The following is a 19,428-nucleotide window of genomic DNA, read 5'->3' on the forward strand; positions in this document are numbered from 1 at the left end:
AATATTTCTAAAATCAACTTATCTCAATAATCCCATCAATATTTCTAACTAAAACTGTTGGACATTTTTGGCCTTCAATCGGGTCTCCAAGGTCGCCGAACCTGAAAATATTTTTATCTCACAAATAACTCATATTATATCCACGTATTTCAAATAAATCTCCGTAATTAATAAATTACGCTTATTTATCCACTAATCAGGTCTTCAAGGTCACCGAACCTGAAGATATTTTTATTCCACATATAGCTCATATTATATTCGCACATTCTATATAAATCTCCGTAATTTATAAATTATGCTTATTTACTCAGTTATAGCAAAATTTAAATTTTATGCTGAAATAGATTAGTAGGATTATAATCCCACTTATTACCTGATTATCACATAATATAAAATATAAACCCTAATTATTTACTATTAGACTTATCGGGATATTACACATTTTAATAGTGGTGGAAGTATTTTTCTCCTTCCGGCATTTGACAGTTGAAGAGTTGAAGACTAGCTTGCAAGATAGCTGGCATTACTCATGTGTTGCCACGTATTGGGTTCGTGACCATCACGCACTCTGGGAAGGCGTGGTTTATGCAAAATGATGGTATGATGACTATTTACTGTCTGTGAGGGCCCCTAGGCGAATACTAATGATGCAAAAGTGCAAAAGTGCCTCATTTCCCACAAAGGCATAAAGGCATTTAATGTCATCCCTTCAGTTTCCTATCTATTGGATCGCGATATGTGTTTCTTACGGGGGGGATCTTGGCCCTTGATCTCAAAGCACGTGGATCACCATCTTCGCCTATATATAGGCGTTAGGGACATGTTTTCACCATTTTTGCATTTTCAAACTTTTGAGCTTTCATCTTCAAACTTTGAGCAACAACCTTCTTTTTACCAAAAAAGAAAAAATGTAAAGAAAAATTCCAAAAAACACAAGTTTTATTCTTCGGAGAATGAGCGAGCTCTGTGATGCTCTCATCCACCTTTTTACTGCAAATCTGAGGGAGGGACTTTCCAGAAGCACTGCCACTGAACCCGGTTGTGAGCCACCCCTAGTCGCCTGAGACCGTCGACATTCAAGCAGGTTGTGACCAAGTTCTTAGTTGGGCCCTCAATTTCAAGGCCAACTAATCTTGTCCAACTTCATCCTCACATTGTACTAAAAGTAAGTTTTTCCAAATCTTTGACCCTCACTTTCTTTTTACTGTACATTGGGATAGGAATTTAGACTCGAGTATTGATTTGATAAACTACTTATTCGTACATGACTACTAGGATGATATTGTTGGGTTTTGTACCCTAAATAAAATGCATTTCAATATAATCAGATTTACTAATTAATAAAGATCAGAAATCACATTTTATGTTGCATGGTTCACATGATTTATTTCATGATTATTTAATGTATAAATTCTATTAAGTCCAGAACATATGTATTTGTTCGTTATTATAGTGTTGTCAGCACAGTGGAATATAATTATGATTATATGTTCGAAAGTTTAATTCCCTGATTTGTCAGTTCACTGGATTTAGACTGGCATGATAATCAGCGATAGGTATACTTACACCTTGGATAAGTATTATGTCTTTTCCAGGGCATTGTCAAAGTTTACCAGTATCAGATGTATGGAGTATACAATGGAGGAGACCGATATTGAACTTTGATTAGATATGATAAATTTACCGTAATATCTATTCAATTCAATCTCACCTAGTTGATCCTAGATCAAATGATCTTAATCCTGACATGGTTAGGTTCGATCTCAAGAGTATTATACATGTTCTTTGATTTGTTAGTTAAGCCTACTTTTTGGTCAGGGTGATACATACATTTTGGGAACATGATAGTGCAATTGAGTGGGAGCGCTAATCATAGATATGGAATCTATAGCTTATATAGGTATTTAGAAGTAAAACGATAATTTCTTTTGAGCTTGCTAAATAGAGATAAATGATAGAGCGCTCATTTTAGTGATTATATTATTCACTATAATATCATTTATAGGCGGCCAAGTATTTTAAGGATAAAATACATTGAAAGGGTGTAACGGTAATTTTATCCCTATGCAATGTAGATCATCTATAGAGGATCATTGATTATTGGGATTATAACAATGGATAATTAATAGCGTATCTATATCGTGGAACATATAGAGTGTTCTATATGACTGAGTGTGAAATTCCAAGTCCTATGAGTGGATGCAATGAGGAATTAATAAGTTAGTGGATTTACTCGGTAAATTCTAGGACTTCTTATAGGAAGCTCGGTTATATAGGCCCATGGTCCCCATACTAGTTGAGACAAACTGGTTGTATAATTCTAAAAATTAGACTATGTCTAGATTATGAATTTTTCACTATGTTATGGCTTGATTGTGAAGAAATAGTGTTTTGGGGTCAATTTGTTAATTAAGAGACTTTGCATGGTCCAATTAATAAATTACATAAATGGCAATTTTATTTAGTAATTAATTATAATTATTAAATAAATAGTTTTGGCATTTATTGTTGGGTTTTATGCCCTAAATAAAACTCCATTTCAATGTAATCTATTTTATTCAACATCAATAAAGAAACAGAAGTATTTTTCATTCATTTGTGTATGTTTTGGTTCACTTTATCAATTGCTTGTCTATTTGATTTATAAATTCATCTTAAACCCTTTTCACATACTTGATCCTGTTTATTGTATTGTCATCACATTGGAAAGTAAACATGACTATGTGAATAAAGTTTCCTAGATTTATCAGACACAAGGGTTTTACTGATATGATAATCTACAACAAGAGTTTACTTGCATTTGGAGAAATGCTATGTTCTTTCCAAAGCATTGGTTAAAGTAAAGCTCAGGTTGGATGCATGGAGTATGCATCGGAAGGGACCGATATTGAACTTTGACTTAGATTTAATTAAACTTACCGTAAAATCTATTCAAGTCAATATCGCCAAGTTGATCCTAGATCAAATGTTCTTAATCATGTTATGATTAGGCTCAATCTTGAAAGGCTATTCGTGTTCTTTGATTTGTTAGTTAAGCCTACTTTTAGGTCAGGGTGATACGTACATTTTGGGAACACGGTAGTGCACTTGAGTGGGAGCGCTAATATAAACATGGAATCTATAGCTTCTATCTGGCAAATAGTAAGCAAAGGATGATCTCCTTTGAGATTGACCAAACAAACATAAATGGTGGAGTACTCATTTCGCATAAGCTGAAATATCATTTATACGGGGTCAAGTGTTTTAAGGATAAAATACATAGTAGGGTGTAACGGTAATCTAATCCCTTTACAGTGTAGATCATTCATATAGAGGATCATTGATCAAATTAGGATGCTAACAATGGATAACTAATGATGCGTCTATATGGTGGAATATATAGAGCATTCTATATACTGAGAGTGCAATTCTAAGTTCTATGCTTGGATTCAACGAAGAATGAATAAGTTAGTGAATTTTAGTGATAAATCTTGATCTACTTATTGGAAGCTCGGTTATATAGACCCATGGTCCACGCACTAGTTGAGATAATATTGTTTGTAAGACTCATGTAATTGGTTTTGATTAATCAATTATAATTCTCAAATTAGACTATGTCTATTTGTGAAATTTTCACTAAGTAAGGGCGAAATTGTAAAGAAAGAGTTATTAGGGGCATATTTGTTAATTATGATACTTTGTATGGTTCAATTAATAAATATGATAAATGACAATATTATTCTTAAATAGTTAGAATTGGCATTTAAATGGTTGAATTAGAAAATTGGCGTTTTTTAAGAAAATCAGATACAAAAGTGATAAAACTGCAAAATTGCAAAAAGTGAGGCCCAAATCTAATAAGCCTTGGCCGGCCACTTTTATAGGAGTTTTACCTCTGATATTTTCATTATTTTAATGCCAAATAATGTTGGAATTTATTTTACCAGGATCTTAGATCTACTCACAAGTATGTTTATTAACACCCTAAATATGAACTTTCTAAAACAATGAAATAAACACGTATAAAGTTTAAGAAACCTTACATTGGGTGCAGCGGAATTAAAAGAATCCTTCCGTTCAGATCTCTAACCCTTGTATCCTTTCTATAGCAGCGTATTATCAAGATCTGAACCTGGATCTCTTTCTCTGAATCCTTGATGCTGAAACTCCTTTGCTGATGATCTTTCTTCACGATCTTCCTCACTATAATTGAGGTATTACTTGCTGTGTGTGGGCACTACTCTAATCACTAAGGTAATTTCGAAATATGAAGGAAGAAGAGAGAGAGAGAGAGTGGCGGCCAAGGTAGAGAGAGAAAGGCTCAGGTTTTCTGATTCAGAAGTGTAATTTTCCTAAATCCTTCACTATCTATTTATAGCAATCCACTAGGGTTAGGTTTGAATTATTTGGCATTAAAATAATGAAAATATCAGATGATAAACCCTATAAAAGTGGTCGGCCCAGGCAATATGGATTTGGGCCTCACTTTTTGCAATTTTGCAGTTTTATCATTTCTGCATCTCATTTTCTCAAAAACGCCAATTTTCAAATTTAACCATTTAAATGCCCATTCTAACTATTTAATAACTATAAATAATTATTAAATAATATTGTAATTTCTCATATTTATTAATTGAACCGTACAAAGTATCATAATTAACAAATATGCCCCTAAAACTCTTTCTTTACAATTGTAAAGACCGCTTAGTTTAATTTGGAAATTAACAGTTAATCACGTTTAATTATGAAATTATTTATAGCTAATTAAATAATAATTTATACTGTTATTATTGAATTCAGAGATGCATTTTTATGTCATCTAGTAGTTTTCATAATTTTGTATTTTCGGTGCCCGGTATCATGGAACTCGGTGTTTGGCTCAGTAAAATCACAACTTAGTACGTTAGTAGTTTGGGGCGGTTTATTAGACATTGGGAATGTCGGGAATGGCCGAGAATTTAGAATTTCCCAAAAATACCCCTTTAGTGTTATTTATGTGTTTTTAGTGTGAAGGGGCAAAATGGTCATTTTGCCCCATTATTAGTTTATCCTTTAGTGGACTTAGAAAATAAATTTATTAAGTGTTTTACTATGTTTTGTTGGATGAAATAAAGGATAAGATTTTGCATGTTTCTCATTTATTCAAAGTTAGAAAAAATTACAAATTTCTCAAAAAACACTCTCTCTTTTCCTCTCTCTTTTTCGGCCCCTTGAGCAGCAAGAAAAGAGGATTTCCTCTTGGATTTCAAGCTGATTTTTGCATTGATTTTGACCTCTTGTTGTTGGTATGTTTCCTCTAGCTTCTCTTTTAAATTTTCTTGAGGAATTTTGATGAAAAGGATGTGTTGCATGCTTAGTTTTAGGTCATTGTTGTTGCTGGGATGTTGTTGATATTTTCAGAGATTTAAACTTGTTTATTTGAGTTAATTTGAGCTGTTTGTGAAGCATGATAGTTAGGTTGAGTAAAGCTAAGGTTTTTCTATGCAAAAGTTTAGTTTTTAAGAGAAAATGGAGAATTTGGTGGCTGTGAGTGTTGCATGAGTTTAAGTTTGTTTTCTGCAGTGTTTTTATGCATGCTTATGTAGTTGTAATCTAGTTTTGAGGGTTATAAGTGAGCTTTAGCCAAGTTTGAGTTTGAAACTCAAAGCTTGGAGCTCTCATGGCACTTTTTGTTTCTGTGCAATCTGGGTGAGTTTGATGCTTTAGAATTGTTCTATAGGATGTTTAGAACAGGTCTGGAAGGTCTTGTGTGATTTGGGTTGGATTTGATTGAGTTGTGAATTTTTGAAAAGTTCCTGCGAGGAACCGGAATTCTGGTTGTGCAACTGGAATTCCGGATGAGGGTTCAGGAATTCCCAGAACCGGAATTCCGGTTGCAGAACCGGTCTACCGGTTGGGGAATTTTCAAAAACCCTAGATTTCCTCATTTTTATGTTATTTGGGGTATTGCCATGCTTTTTATCGATAGGGAAACTTTTAGTTCCTAGTTTAAGTCCCCAGGAAGTGATTTAGCGTATCACTTATAGTGTTGTGATTTTTATGGTTTAGGAGCCTGTAATCCGCCGCGCAGATAGTTCCAGTCAGGTTGACCGGCACACCTGAATTCAGAATCCAGGTAAGATTAGTATAACAGTATGCATATGTAGATTAGTATAACAGTATGCATATGTAGATTACATGTTTAGCGTGCATGTAGGAAGCCTGTTAGATTACATTAGATATGTATGTTGGCTTCGAACCATCCAACTGTATCACGTCGGTACAGGCTGGAGTATGACCAGCAGCCGGAGTATGACCGGTTCGACCGATTAGGCTGATACATAGGTTGCTGGTTCTGTACTATTTGACGTATCACGTCGGTACAGGCTGGAGTATGACCAGCAGCCGGAGTATGACCGATTCGACCGATTAGGCTGATACTGTAACACATCGGTACAGGCTGGAGTATGACCAGCAGCCGGAGTATGACCGGCTCGACCGATTAGGCGTTACTTGTCAATAGTACCGTCCCTATGAACATTCGGAACTCGATCGCACCGTGTTGGACACGGCGGGTAGGGGACTCGCATCGTGTTGGACACGGCAGTTAGGGTTATGGTCAGGGGTATGGGCGTCTGATCATGACCGGGATTTATGTATGAGTATTATTATGCTTTTCTTACTGAGTCTGTCGACTCACAGTGCTATGTTTATGTGTAGGTAAGGGAAAGGCTAGAGCTGATGGACCGTGAGCGAGCCGGTGAAGATTGTACATGTCAGGGCGGTTAGGCCTGGAGCGTACGATCATCGGGACATCGAGGCTATTTTTGTAATTAGTCGCTAGGCGACAAGTATTTTGTATAAACAGTAGACTTTTGTAAATGGTTTTGTAATCGGGATCCTGAGTCTTTTGTATAAATATTTTACAAGTTTAATTAAAAAGCAAAAATTTTAATTAATCACGTTTTTCCATAAACCTCGTTGATTAGCAACGAGCTGCACAGTATGTTTAAAATCACGTAATACGCCTACGGCAGTTAGGGTGTTACAATTTGGTATCAGAGCCGCCAGGTTGTCTTCCGAAGATCGTCACGACATGTACAATCATCATCAGCAGTTAGCTCGTTCTACGGTTCAGTAAGCTTTTAATTCTTTAGTAGTTTATTTTTTTTTATGAAATAAGAAAAGCCTGATAGGAAGCATGTTAGTAGCCTGATAGTTAAATAGGCGCATGTTTTGTTTTTAATTTCCAAATTAAGCGGAATTAGTAAGCTCTCTTTGAATACGACCTGATATGCCAACTCTTGGTTTCGCAGGCAGTTCCGACTAGATGGACGCCAGGCGGACTACCAGGAGCCAGGGCAATTCAGTGGGGTCGAATCAAGGTCAGGGAGCTCAGTTTCCCCCGCCAGCTAGGGGTCGAGGTAGAGGTCCCAGGGGCAGGGCTCGTGGTCGGGGTGTTGAGAACCCGCCACAGGCTGCCTTGGCTCCCCAAGCCGATCAGGGAGCCCAGAATTGGGAGGTTAGGTTTGCTGAAATGCAAGCCCGAATTGAAGAACAAGACATCGAGATCCAGAGATTGAGACAGCAGGGTGCTCCTGCAGTGCCTGTGCCACAAGTTCCAGTGGTACCCGCCCCTGCTGCTCAGGCCGAAATAGTTGTGGCGACCAACAGAGTGGAACCTTTGTATGAACGGTTCCGGAAGCAAGCACCTCCGGTCTTTCTGGGAGGTCCAGATGTGATGAAGGCCGAACAGTGGCTAACGATGATCACCAGAATTCTGAATTTTATGGGGGTCACCGGAAATGACAGAGTGGTGTGTGCCACTTTCCAGTTCCAGGATGACGCTCTTGTCTGGTGGGACATGGTGTCTCAGATCCATGACGTCACTACCATGACCTGGGAAAGGTTCCAGGAACTCTTCAACGCCGAGTATTATAACGAGGCGGTCAGAAGCGCCAAGAGGAAAGAGTTCACCCACCTGACCCAGCGGGAAAATATGAGCGTGACAGAGTATACTACTCAGTTCGACCGGTTGGCGAGGTTAGCCTCGGGAATAGTGCCAACCGACTTCAGCAAGAAAGAGAAATACCTGGACGGGTTGAATGCGAAGATTAAACATGACTTGATGATCACCACTGACGACAAGACCACCTATGCTGAGATGGTAGAGAAGGCATTGCGAGCTGAGGGCGCAGTTGGGTGTATGTCGGAGTCAGCTAGTACTCCAGCGAGTGGCGGGGCTCCTACACCTCCTGCATCAGGCTTTAGCAGGGGGAGTAGTGGTTCGGCCATGGATCAGAAGAGGAGAGCATCCACCGCATCCGGAGGCTCGAGTCAGAACAAGAGGTTCCGGGGGAACCAGAATAGAGGTAGTCGTCCTAGTGGTGCAGAGACTCGGTTCTCCTATCCCGAGTGCCCCAGCTGTAAAAGGCACCATCAGGGTGAGTGCAAAGGTCAGGGATGCTTTCACTGTGGCATGCCCGGACACTTCAAGAGGGATTGTCCCCAGCTCCGCTCAGAGGCACCGAGGGCTCCGGCGATACCCACTCCAGCTAGGGTGTTCGCCATCACTCAGGCTGATGCAGATGCCAGCCCCTCAGTTGTAACAGGTCAGCTTTCAATTAATAACTCATATTACTCAGTGCTGTTTGATTCTAGGGCTACACATTCTTATGTGGCAGCCAAAGTCTTTAGTAAATTGGATAGACCGTATGATAGTTATGAATCAAGGTTTAGAACCCTATTACTTGGCGGAGAGTTGGTTATCTCCAACAGGTGGATTAGGTCTATGCCTATCAGGATAGATGGTAGAGAGTTAAGTGCTGACTTGATAGAGATGAGCCTAGTAGAGTTCGATATCATTTTAGGAATGGATTTCCTATCTAAATATTCGGCGAGTATTGATTGCAAAAGGAAGATGGTGATCTTCCAACCGGAGAGTGAAGAACCTTTTGTGTTTGTTGGTTCAGTTCAGGGATCTCGGATTCCGATGATTTCGGCCATGTCAGCTAGGGATTTATTGCATGGTGGATGTTTAGGGTTTCTGGCCGTGGTGGTGGACACCACTCGGCCAGATACCATTCGGCCAGAGGACATCAAGGTGTTTCGGGAATTTTAGATGTTTTTCCTGAAGAACTTCCAGGGTTACCACCTCAGCGGGAGATTGACTTCGTGATAGATTTGGCACCAGGGGTGGAACCGGTTTCCAAGGCTCCATATAGAATGGCTCCAGCTGAACTTAAGAAATTAAAGATTCAGCTCCAGGGGTTGCTTGACTTAGGGTTTATTCGGCCTAGTGTGTCACCCTGGGGAGCCCCGGTTTTATTCGTCAAGAAGAAGGATGGAACTATGAGGATGTGCATCGATTACAGAGAGTTGAACAAGCTGACAGTGAAGAATAAATACCCATTACCTAGGATTGATGATTTGTTCAATCAGCATCAGGGGAAGACGGTCTTTTCTAAGATTGATCTCCGCTCGTGTTATCATCAGTTGAGTATCCGAGAGGAGGACATTCCGAAGACGGCTTTCCGTACTAGGTATGGACATTATGAATTTCTGGTTATGTCGTTTGGGCTAACCAATGCTCCTGCAGCGTTTATGGATTTGATGAATAGAGTATTCAAGGATTTCCTCGATATCTGTGTGATTGTGTTTATCGACGACATCCTTGTGTACTCTCAGACAGAAGAGGAGCATGAGTTACATCTTCAGATGGTTCTGCAACGGCTTCGAGAACACAAGCTTTATGCCAAGTTCAAGAAATGCGAATTTTGGCTATCTCAGGTGTCCTTCTTAGGGCACATTGTGAGCAAAGATGGGATTAAGGTGGATCCCGGGAAGATAGAATCCGTCAGGGATTGGCCGAGACCGAAGACAGTGACAGAGATTAGAGGCTTCTTGGGTTTAGCTGGGTATTACCGTAGGTTCGTGGAAGGGTTCTCAAAAATTTCAATGCCCTTAACCGAACTTACAAAGAAGAATCAGCGGTTTGTCTGGTCGGACAAGTGCGAAGCTAGTTTTCAGGAGCTGAAACAGAGGTTGATTACCGCTCCAGTGCTAGCTTTGCCTTCAGACAATGAGAAGTTTGTAGTTTATTGTGATGCATAAAGACAGGGTCAGGGGTGTGTGTTGATGCAAGCCGATCAGGTCATCGCTTATGCCTCCCGTCAGTTAAAGGATTACGAACAGCGATACCCGACTCATGATCTAGAGTTGGCCGCGGTGGTTTTTGCATTGAAGATTTGGCGGCATTACCTGTACGGTGAAAGGTGTGAAATCTATACCGACCATAAAAGTCTCAAGTATTTCTTTACTCAGAAAGATTTGAACATGAGACAGAGGCGTTGGTTGGAATTAGTAAAAGATTACGACTGTGAGATTCTCTATCACCCTGGGAAGGCCAATGTAGTGGCCGATGCCCTGAGCAGAAAGGGTCTCGGGGAGGTAGCTAGCATGGTTCAGATCTCACCTCAGCTAGCAGAGGATATGGTTAGATCCAGCATTGAGTTTGTGGTAGGTCAGCTTCACAACTTAACGCTGCAATCTGATCTGTTGGAAAGAATTAAAGCCGCTCAGATGACTGATCCAGAGTTAGTGAAGATCAGAGATGAGGTTTTGGCTGGTCAAGCCAGGGACTTTTCAGTGTCAGATAACGGGATGCTTCTGTATAAAGCCAGGGTTTGTATTCCGAATAGTGTGGAACTCAGAAATGAGATCTTTGAGGAGGCTCATTCTACCACGTATTCTCTGCATCCCGGCACCACTAAGATGTACCAAGATCTTAAACCGTACTTCTGGTGGAGCGGTATGAAGAGGAATTTGGTAGAATTCGTATCGAGATGCCTCACTTGTCAGCAGATTAAGGCTGAACATCAGAGACCAGCAGGGTTGTTGCAGCCTCTAACCCTACCTGAATGGAAGTGGGAAGATATCACGATGGATTTCGTGGTCGGGTTACCTAGAACCACGGGTTTGTTTTATTCCATCTGGGTAGTGGTGGATCGATTCACGAAATCTTCTCATTTTCTGCCTGTTAGAACAACATTTACAGTGGATCAGTTGGCAGAATTGTATGTCAGAGAGATTGTAAGACTTCACGGGGTACCGAAGTCTATAGTTTCGGATAGGGATCCGAAGTTCACCTCTAAATTTTGGCAAAGTTTGCAACGAGCAATGGGTACAAAGCTGAAATTCAGTACAACATTCCATCCTCAGACAGATGGTCAGTCCGAAAGGACGGTTCAGATATTGGAGGACATGTTGCGAGCCTGTGTTATGGATTTTGAAGGCTCATGGTATAAATATCTACCGTTGATAGAATTTTCTTACAACAACAGTTATCAGAATACGATAGGGATGGCTCCCTATGAACTGTTATACGGTAGGAAGTGTAAATCTCCCATCCACTGGGATGAGACAGGGGAGAGAAAATACTTAGGTCCAGAGTCAGTGCAGCGGACCAATGAGGCAATAGAGAAGATAAAAGCTAGAATGCTTGCCTCGCAGAGTAGACAGAAAAGTTATGCAAATCCGAAACGCAGAGATGTTGAGTTCCAAGTAGGGGACCATGTGTTTTTACGGGTATCTTCGATGAAGGGGATCAAACGTTTCGGGAAAAGAGGCAAGTTATGCCCTAACTTTACAGGACCTTTCGAGATTCTCGAGAAGATAGGTCAAGTGGCATACCGGTTAGCGTTGCCTCCAGCTTTATCAGCAGTTCACAACGTATTCCATGTCTCGATGTTGAGAAAATACGTTTTAGATCCTTCTCATATACTTAGTTATGAGAGCCTAGAACTGCAGCCAGATATGACTTACGAAGAACAACCAGTGCAGATCCTGGATAGAAAGGATAAAGTCCTTCGGAATAAGACCATATCATTGGTCAAAGTTCTCTGGAGAAACAACAAGGTGGAGGAAGCCACCTGGGAGCTAGAGTCAGATATGAGAGCTCAATATCCAGAGTTATTCAGGTTAGATTTCGGGGACGAAATCCTTTTAAGGGGGGAATGGTTGTAAAGACCGCTTAGTTTAATTTGGAAATTAGCAATTAATCACGTTTAATTATGAAATTATTTATAGCTAATTAAATAATTATTTATACTGTTATTATTGAATTCAGAGATGCATTTTTATATCATTTAGTAGTTTTCATAATTTTGCATTTCCGGTGCCCGGTATCATGGAACTCGGTGTTTGGCTCAGTAAAATCACAACTTAGTACGTTAGTAGTTTGGGGCGGTTTATTAGACATTGGGAATGTCGGGAATGGCCGGGAATTTAGAATTTCCCAAAAATACCCCTTTAGTGTTATTTATGTGTTTTTAGTGTGAAGGGGCAAAATGATTATTAGTTTGTCCTTTAGTGGACTTAGAAAATAAATTTACTAAGTGTTTTATTATGTTTTGTTGGCTGAAATAAAGGATAAGATTACAAATTTCTCAAAAAACACTCTCTCTTTTCCTCTCTCTTTTTCGGCCCCTTGAGCAGCAAGAAAAGAGGATTTCCTCTTGGATTTCAAGCTGATTTTTGCATTGATTTTGACCTCTTGTTGTTGGTATGTTTCCTCTAGCTTCTCTTTTAAATTTTCTTGATGAATTTTGATGAAAAGGATGTGTTGCATGCTTAGTTTTAGGTCATTGTTGTTGCTGGGATGTTGTTGATATTTTCAGAGATTTAAACTTGTTTATTTGAGTTAATTTGAGCTGTTTGTGAAGCATGATAGTTAGGTTGAGTAAAGCTAAGGTTTTTCTATGCAAAAGTTTAGTTTTCAAGAGAAAATGGAGAATTTGGTGGCTGTGAGTGTTGCATGAGTTTAAGTTTGTTTTCTGCAGTGTTTTTATGCATGCTTATGTAGTTCTAATCTAGTTTTGAGGGTTGTAAGTGAGCTTTAGTAGAGTTTGAGTTTGAAACTCAAAGCTTGCAGCTCTCATGGCACTTTTTGTTTCTGTGCAATCTGGGTGAGTTTGATGCTTTAAAATTGTTCTATAGGATGTTTAGAACAGGTCTGGAAGGTTTGTGTGATTTGGGTTGGATTTGATTGAGTTGTGAATTTTTGAAAAGTTCCTGCGAGGAACCGGAATTCCGGTTGCAGAACCGGTCTACCGGTTGGGGAATTTTCAGAAACCCTAGATTTCCTTGTTTTTATGTTATTTGGGGTATTGCCATGCTTTTTATCGATAGGGAAACTTTTAGTTCCTAGTTTAAGTCCTCGGGAAGTGATTTAGCATATCACTTATAGTGTTGTGATTTTTATGGTTTAGGAGCCTGTAATCCGCCGCGCAGATAGTTCCAGTCAGGTTGACCGGCACACCTGAATTCGGAATCCAGGTAAGATTAGTATAACAGTATGCATATGTAGATTACATGTTTAGCGTGCATGTAGGAAGCCTGTTAGATTACATTAGATATGTATGTTGGCTTCGAACCATCCAACTGTGTCACGTTGGTACAGGCTGGAGTATGACCAGCAGCCGGAGTATGACCGGTTCGACCGATTAGGCTGATACATAGGTTGGTGGTTCTGTACTATTTGACGTATCACGTCGGTACAGGCTGGAGTATGACCAGCAGCCGGAGTATGACCGGTTCGACTGATTAGGCTGATACTGTAACACGTCGGTACAGGCTGGAGTATGACCAGCAGCCTGTGTATGACCGGTTCAACCGATTAGGCTATTACTTGTCAATAGTACCGTCCCTATGAACGTTCAGAACTCAGTACCGTGCTGGACACGGCAGTTAGGGGGACTCAGTATCGTGTTGGACACGGCAGTTAGGGTTATGGTTAGGGGTATGGGCGTCTGATGATGACCGGGATTTATGTATGAGTATTATTATGGTTTTCTTACTGAGTCTGTCGACTAACAGTGCTATGTTTATGTGTAGGTAAGGGCAAGGTTAGAGCTGATGGACCGTGAGCGAGCCGGTGAAGATTGTACATGTCGGGGCGGTTAGGCCTGGAGCGTACGATCATCGGGACAACGAGGCTATTTTTGTAATTAGTCGCTAGGCGACAAGTATTTTGTATAAACAGTAGACTTTTGTAAATGATTTTGTAATCGGGATCCCGAGTCTTTTGTATAAATATTTTACAAGTTGAATTAAAAAGCAAAAATTTTACATTGAAATAGATTACATTGAAATGGAGTTTTTTTTAGGGCATAAAACCTAGCAAACTCCCACTTGCACTAATATAAAACTAATTAGTACATATCAATCAATCGTAAATTCTGACAGTGCTTTTCAAAGGCTGTCACGGCTAGGACTTTGGTAAATGGATCAGCTAGGTTGTCCTCTGTGTCAACTTTCTCAACTAGTACATCCCCTCTTGCCACATATTCTCTGATAATGTGATACGTCCTTTCAATGTGTTTGCTTCTCTTGTGGCTTAGAGGTTCTTTACTGTTTGCTATTGCTCCATTGTTATCACAAAGTAAGACAAGAGGCTTTTCCATTCCAGGAACGACACCTATTCTTGTGAAGAACTTTCTTAGCCAGACAAGTTCTTTGGCAGCTTTGGCTGCAGCTATGTATTCAGCTTCCATAGTTGAGTCCGATATCGCGGTTTGTTTAGCACTTCTCCAAACCACTGCTCCACCCCCAAGAGTAAACACCATCCTAGATGTAGATTTCCTGTCTTCATGACTTGCCTGGAAATCTGAATCAGTGTAGCCTATGGGATTTAAAGCACCACCCTTGTAGACTAACACAAGATTCCTTGTACACTTCAAGTATTTCAGAATATACTTAACTGCATTCCAATGTTCATTACCTGGATTAAACTGATACCTGCTCACGATCCCAACTGCATAACAGATGTTAGGTCTAGTGCATAGCATTGCATACATTAGACTTCCAACTTTAGAGGCATAGGGAATTTTCGACATGTCCTCTATCTCTTGAGGATCAGTCAGAGACTGTTCCTTAGATAGACGAATACCATATCTAGAAGGCATGTTTGCCCCATTGGTGTTGTTCATGGAGAATCTCTCTATGACTTTGTCTATGTAGGTTGTTTGAGAGAGAGCAAGAGATCTGTTCTTCCGCTTTTTAATAATATGAATACCAAGAACATAGGCTGCTTCACCCAAATCTTTCATATCGAATTGAGTGTTCAGCCATTCCTTGATGTGAGTCATTTTCTTGACATTGTTTCCAATGATCAAAATGTCATCAACATAAAGGATCAGGAATACTACTATTTGGTCTTCCTTGAGTTGGTAAACACAAGGTTCATCTTCATTCTGAAGAAAGCCGTAGGTCTTGATGATTTCATCAAACCTTTTGTTCCATGAGCGAGAAGCTTGCTTAAGTCCATAGATAGACCTATTTAATTTGCAAACTTTCTTTTCCTGCCCAGGAAGAACATAACCTTCTGGTTGCTCCATATAGATGGTTCCTTCAAGTACCCTATTAAGGAAGGCAATCTTGACATCCATTTGCCAGATTTCATAATCGAAAGCAGCAGCTATGGAGAGAAGAATTCGGATGGATTTGAGCATGGCAACAGGACTAAAAGTTTCCTCATAGTCCACGCCTTCTCTTTGGGTATAACCCTTGGCTACAAGTCTAGCTTTAAAAGTTTCGACTTCACCTCCAGCTCCTCTTTTCTTCTTGTAAACCCACTTGCATCCTATCGGATGATAGTCGTCAGGTGCGTCTACGTATTCCTAGACTTTGTTCTTTTTCATGGAATCCATTTCTGAATCCATGCCGGCCGACCATCGCTTCCGTTGCGGACTAGCCATTGCCTGTTTATAGGTTAATGGATCGTCATCAATACCGTCACCTACGACCATATTGATTTCACCATCCAAGCCATAACGAGCAGGTTTTGTTGAAACCCTCCCACTACGACGAGGTACGGTGATCTTCTGAAGAGAAACTTTAGTAGTAGATTTCTCAGTTGGTTCAACTGAGGGAGTGTGATTGTCCTCTTCACGTGTGGAAGAGAACGGAACATTGGAAGGACTTATATCTGAAAGCATTTCCTCCAACACTACTTTACTTTGTGATTTGAAATTCTTAATATAGTCATCTTCAAGGAAAGTTGCGTTTGTAGAAACAAACACTTTATCATCCTTGCGACTATAAAATAGTCCACCCCTAGTCTCTTTAGAATTACCGACAAACATGCAAACTTCAGTTCGTGACTCAAGTTTGCCATCTTTATTTCTTAAGACATGAGCAGGGCACCCCCAGATTCTGTAATGGCGTAAACTAGGTGTACGACCAATCCATAGTTCTAAAGGTGTCTTAGGGATTGATTTAGATGGAACAACATTTAAAATGTCGGTTGCCATCTGAATTGCATATCCCCAGAAGGACGTAGGTAGAGTTGAAAAACTAAGCATGGACCTAACCATTTCCAAAAGCGTGCGATTCTGTCTTTCTGCAACTCCATTTTGCTGTGGAGTGCTAGGGGCGGTTAATTGGGATTCAATTCCAAGTTCAATTAAATGATCTTTGAACTGCATATCCATATATTCTCCACCCCTATCAGTTCGCAAGATCTTTAATGTTTTACCCAATTGGTTTTGAGCCAATGCGTGAAATTCTTTAAACTTTGCAAATGTTTCAAATTTCTTATGCATAAGGTAAATATGTCCATATCTAGAGTAATCGTCAATGGAAGTGACAAAGTACTCATAACCACCTCTGGCTTTGACATTCAAAGGTCCGTAGACATCGAAATGTACTAACCCTAGGGGTTGTTTGGCACGCTCTCCCTTTGTAGAGAAAGAACGTTTGGTCATCTTTCCTTCTAGGCAAGATTCGCAAACAGGTTATTCACCTAAGACGACATTTTTCAATGGACCGTATTTGGTTAGCCTGTTTAGTCTGTCATAGCCAATGTGACCCAAACGTAAATGCCATAGATATGTTTCATTATCATCAACGATCTTTTGCTTTTTGTGGTTTCTAGGTTTAGCTATGTAAAGTCTTTTTTTGGCAAGTTAGTTGACAAAATAATTTTTCCATTTATGGTAAGATTGGTGTGCATTCATATTCGATTTCTTACCTTATAAATTCAGATTGTAGTTGCCCTTTTCCTTGTTTGGAAAGTTGCACTTTCAGCTGAACTTTCCTTTGTTGAAAACTTCTCAAAAGAGAAGGAATTCTCTTTTGGAAAGTTGTCTTTTTTAGGGAAACCTTGTTTATTGCCTTTTCCTTATTGATTTCGATTGTATCTTGATACAATCAGAATATCTAATCTGTTTTTGGCAGGAATCAAGCATTGAAAGAAGATCGGACCCGATTTTAGTAAGTTTCCCGTTTCTGGGCAGATCTGCTTCGTCAGCAACCGAATCTGATGTAGCAGATCGTGTTTCTTTTGGAAAGTTTTTGTACAGCTGCTAATTCGAACTTGTGGTTGCCTCTTTGGTTTCTATGATCTATAAATAGAGCCTAGAGAGCAACCATTCGAATTACCTCTTCCATTATTCATTTTCTACATTTATCTTTTGAGAGAAGAGAGTCTTTCTTTGTTTTGTGAGAGCCTAGTTGTTCATCTAGGTTCTAGTTGTTCTATTTCTGTTCTTACTCTATCCTAGAGGTTGTGAAGAACTACTTGACTGAACAAGAGATTGGTCTTCGGGAGAAGACTTGATAAAGCCTTACTTCGGGAGGAAGTAAGCACTTGGTCTTCGGGAGAAGACTTGTTGAAGCCTTACTTCGGGAGGAAGTAAGCACTCACACTTCAAAGACGAAGGGAGTTCGGGCTTGAAGGTGTTTCAAGAAGTCAGATTCATAAAGTGGATTACAAAGGATTGCGGCAATACTTTAGAGGGAGTCTAAACTTGTTTAAGTCAATTGTCTTTGTAATTTTGATACTTTATTAATTGATTTCATTCTCTGGGCGTGGCCCCGTGGACTAGGAGTGTTCGGGAGAACACTGATACCACGTATAAATCTCTTGTGTCAAGTTATTTATTTTTCTGCAAATATTTCATATTCTGCCTGTTCCGTTTTGCTGTAGCAGAATTACTTTCTGCTGCTGCAAACGCTTACAGTTTTTATATTTTCGTATATACAACTGACATTTGCAAAAACACGGTTTTTCATTTGGTATCAGAGCGGGACACTAAACTCTTAGTGTGGTCCTATAACGTTTTTGTTAGAATGTCATTTTTTGCAGAAGGAAGTTCTATTTCTAGACCACCGTTGCTTAATGACTCTAACTATCCTTATTGGAAAGTTAGAATGAGGGCCTTCATCAAATCTCAAGATGAGAAGGCGTGGAGAATGGTTCTATCAGGTTGGTCTCCTCCAGTTGAGTCAGATTCTTCAGGTAATACTATTATAAAATCTGAACTGGAATGGTCTATTGAAGATGATAAATTATCTGCCTACAATAGCAAAGCCTTGCATGCTATCTTTAATGGTGTAGGTGAGGGTTACATTAAACTTATATCATCTTGTGTTTCTGCTAAGGAAGCTTGGGAGATTCTTCAAACTCAGTTTGAAGGAACTTCTGATGTGAAAAGATCTAGATTTATCATGCTTCAAACTAAATTTGATGAGCTTAGAATGTCTGATAATGAAACTTTAACTGAATTCTATGAAAAATTATCTGACATTGCTAATGAATATTTTGCTCTTGGAGAAAAGCTTGATGATTCTGTTCTTGTGAGAAAAATTGTTAGAGTTCTTCCAGAAAGGTTTGATACTAAACTCTTGGCAATGGAGGAAGCTAAAGATTTTAGCACTATGAAAGTGGAAGAATTGATGGGTTCCTTACGTACTTTTGAGTTAAATCAACAGATTAAACAAAAGGACAAACCCAAATCCATTGCTGATAAAGGTAAAAGTATTGCTTTGAAAGTTGCTGATAATGAAAATTCTGATAGTGAATGTGATGATGAGATTGCTTTATTAACTAAGAATTTTCAGAAATATATGAAAAAGATGGGAAATAAAAAGAATATTTCGAAAAGTTCAAAAGGTAATACTTTCATTAAACCATCTGTCTCTAACAAAAAGGGAATTCAGTGCAGGGAATGTGAAGGTTTTGGGGATATTCAAGCTGAGTGTGCAAACACTTTGAAAAAAAATAAGAAAAGTTTCAATGTCACTTGGAGTGATGATGAAACCGAAAGTGATGAAGATATTACTGAAAATGTTGCCCTAACCACTGTTATGACTAATGTGTTGTGTGATTCACAGGTGAAAGATAAATTGGTATGTCTGAATAATACCACCAAACAAGAGGAATCAGACTCAGATGAGTCTGAAATCTGTGAAGAATCTCTTGCTGAATCATACAAAGTCATGTATGAAAAATGGATTCAGGTTGCTTCTGAAAATAGAGAGTTGAATAAATTGAATAAAAAATTGTCTCATCAGATTGAATTGTGTAATTTGAAAATAAAAGAATATGAGACAAGTTTTTGTGATAAAGATGAAAAAATCTCTCTATTAAAGAAGGAACTTGAAAACTTTAAGAAAAATGTTCAAATGCTT

The sequence above is a fragment of the Cannabis sativa genome, chromosome 4 (assembly GCF_029168945.1).
Source record: "Cannabis sativa cultivar Pink pepper isolate KNU-18-1 chromosome 4, ASM2916894v1, whole genome shotgun sequence".
In the NCBI taxonomy this organism is placed as follows: Eukaryota; Viridiplantae; Streptophyta; class Magnoliopsida; order Rosales; family Cannabaceae; genus Cannabis; species Cannabis sativa.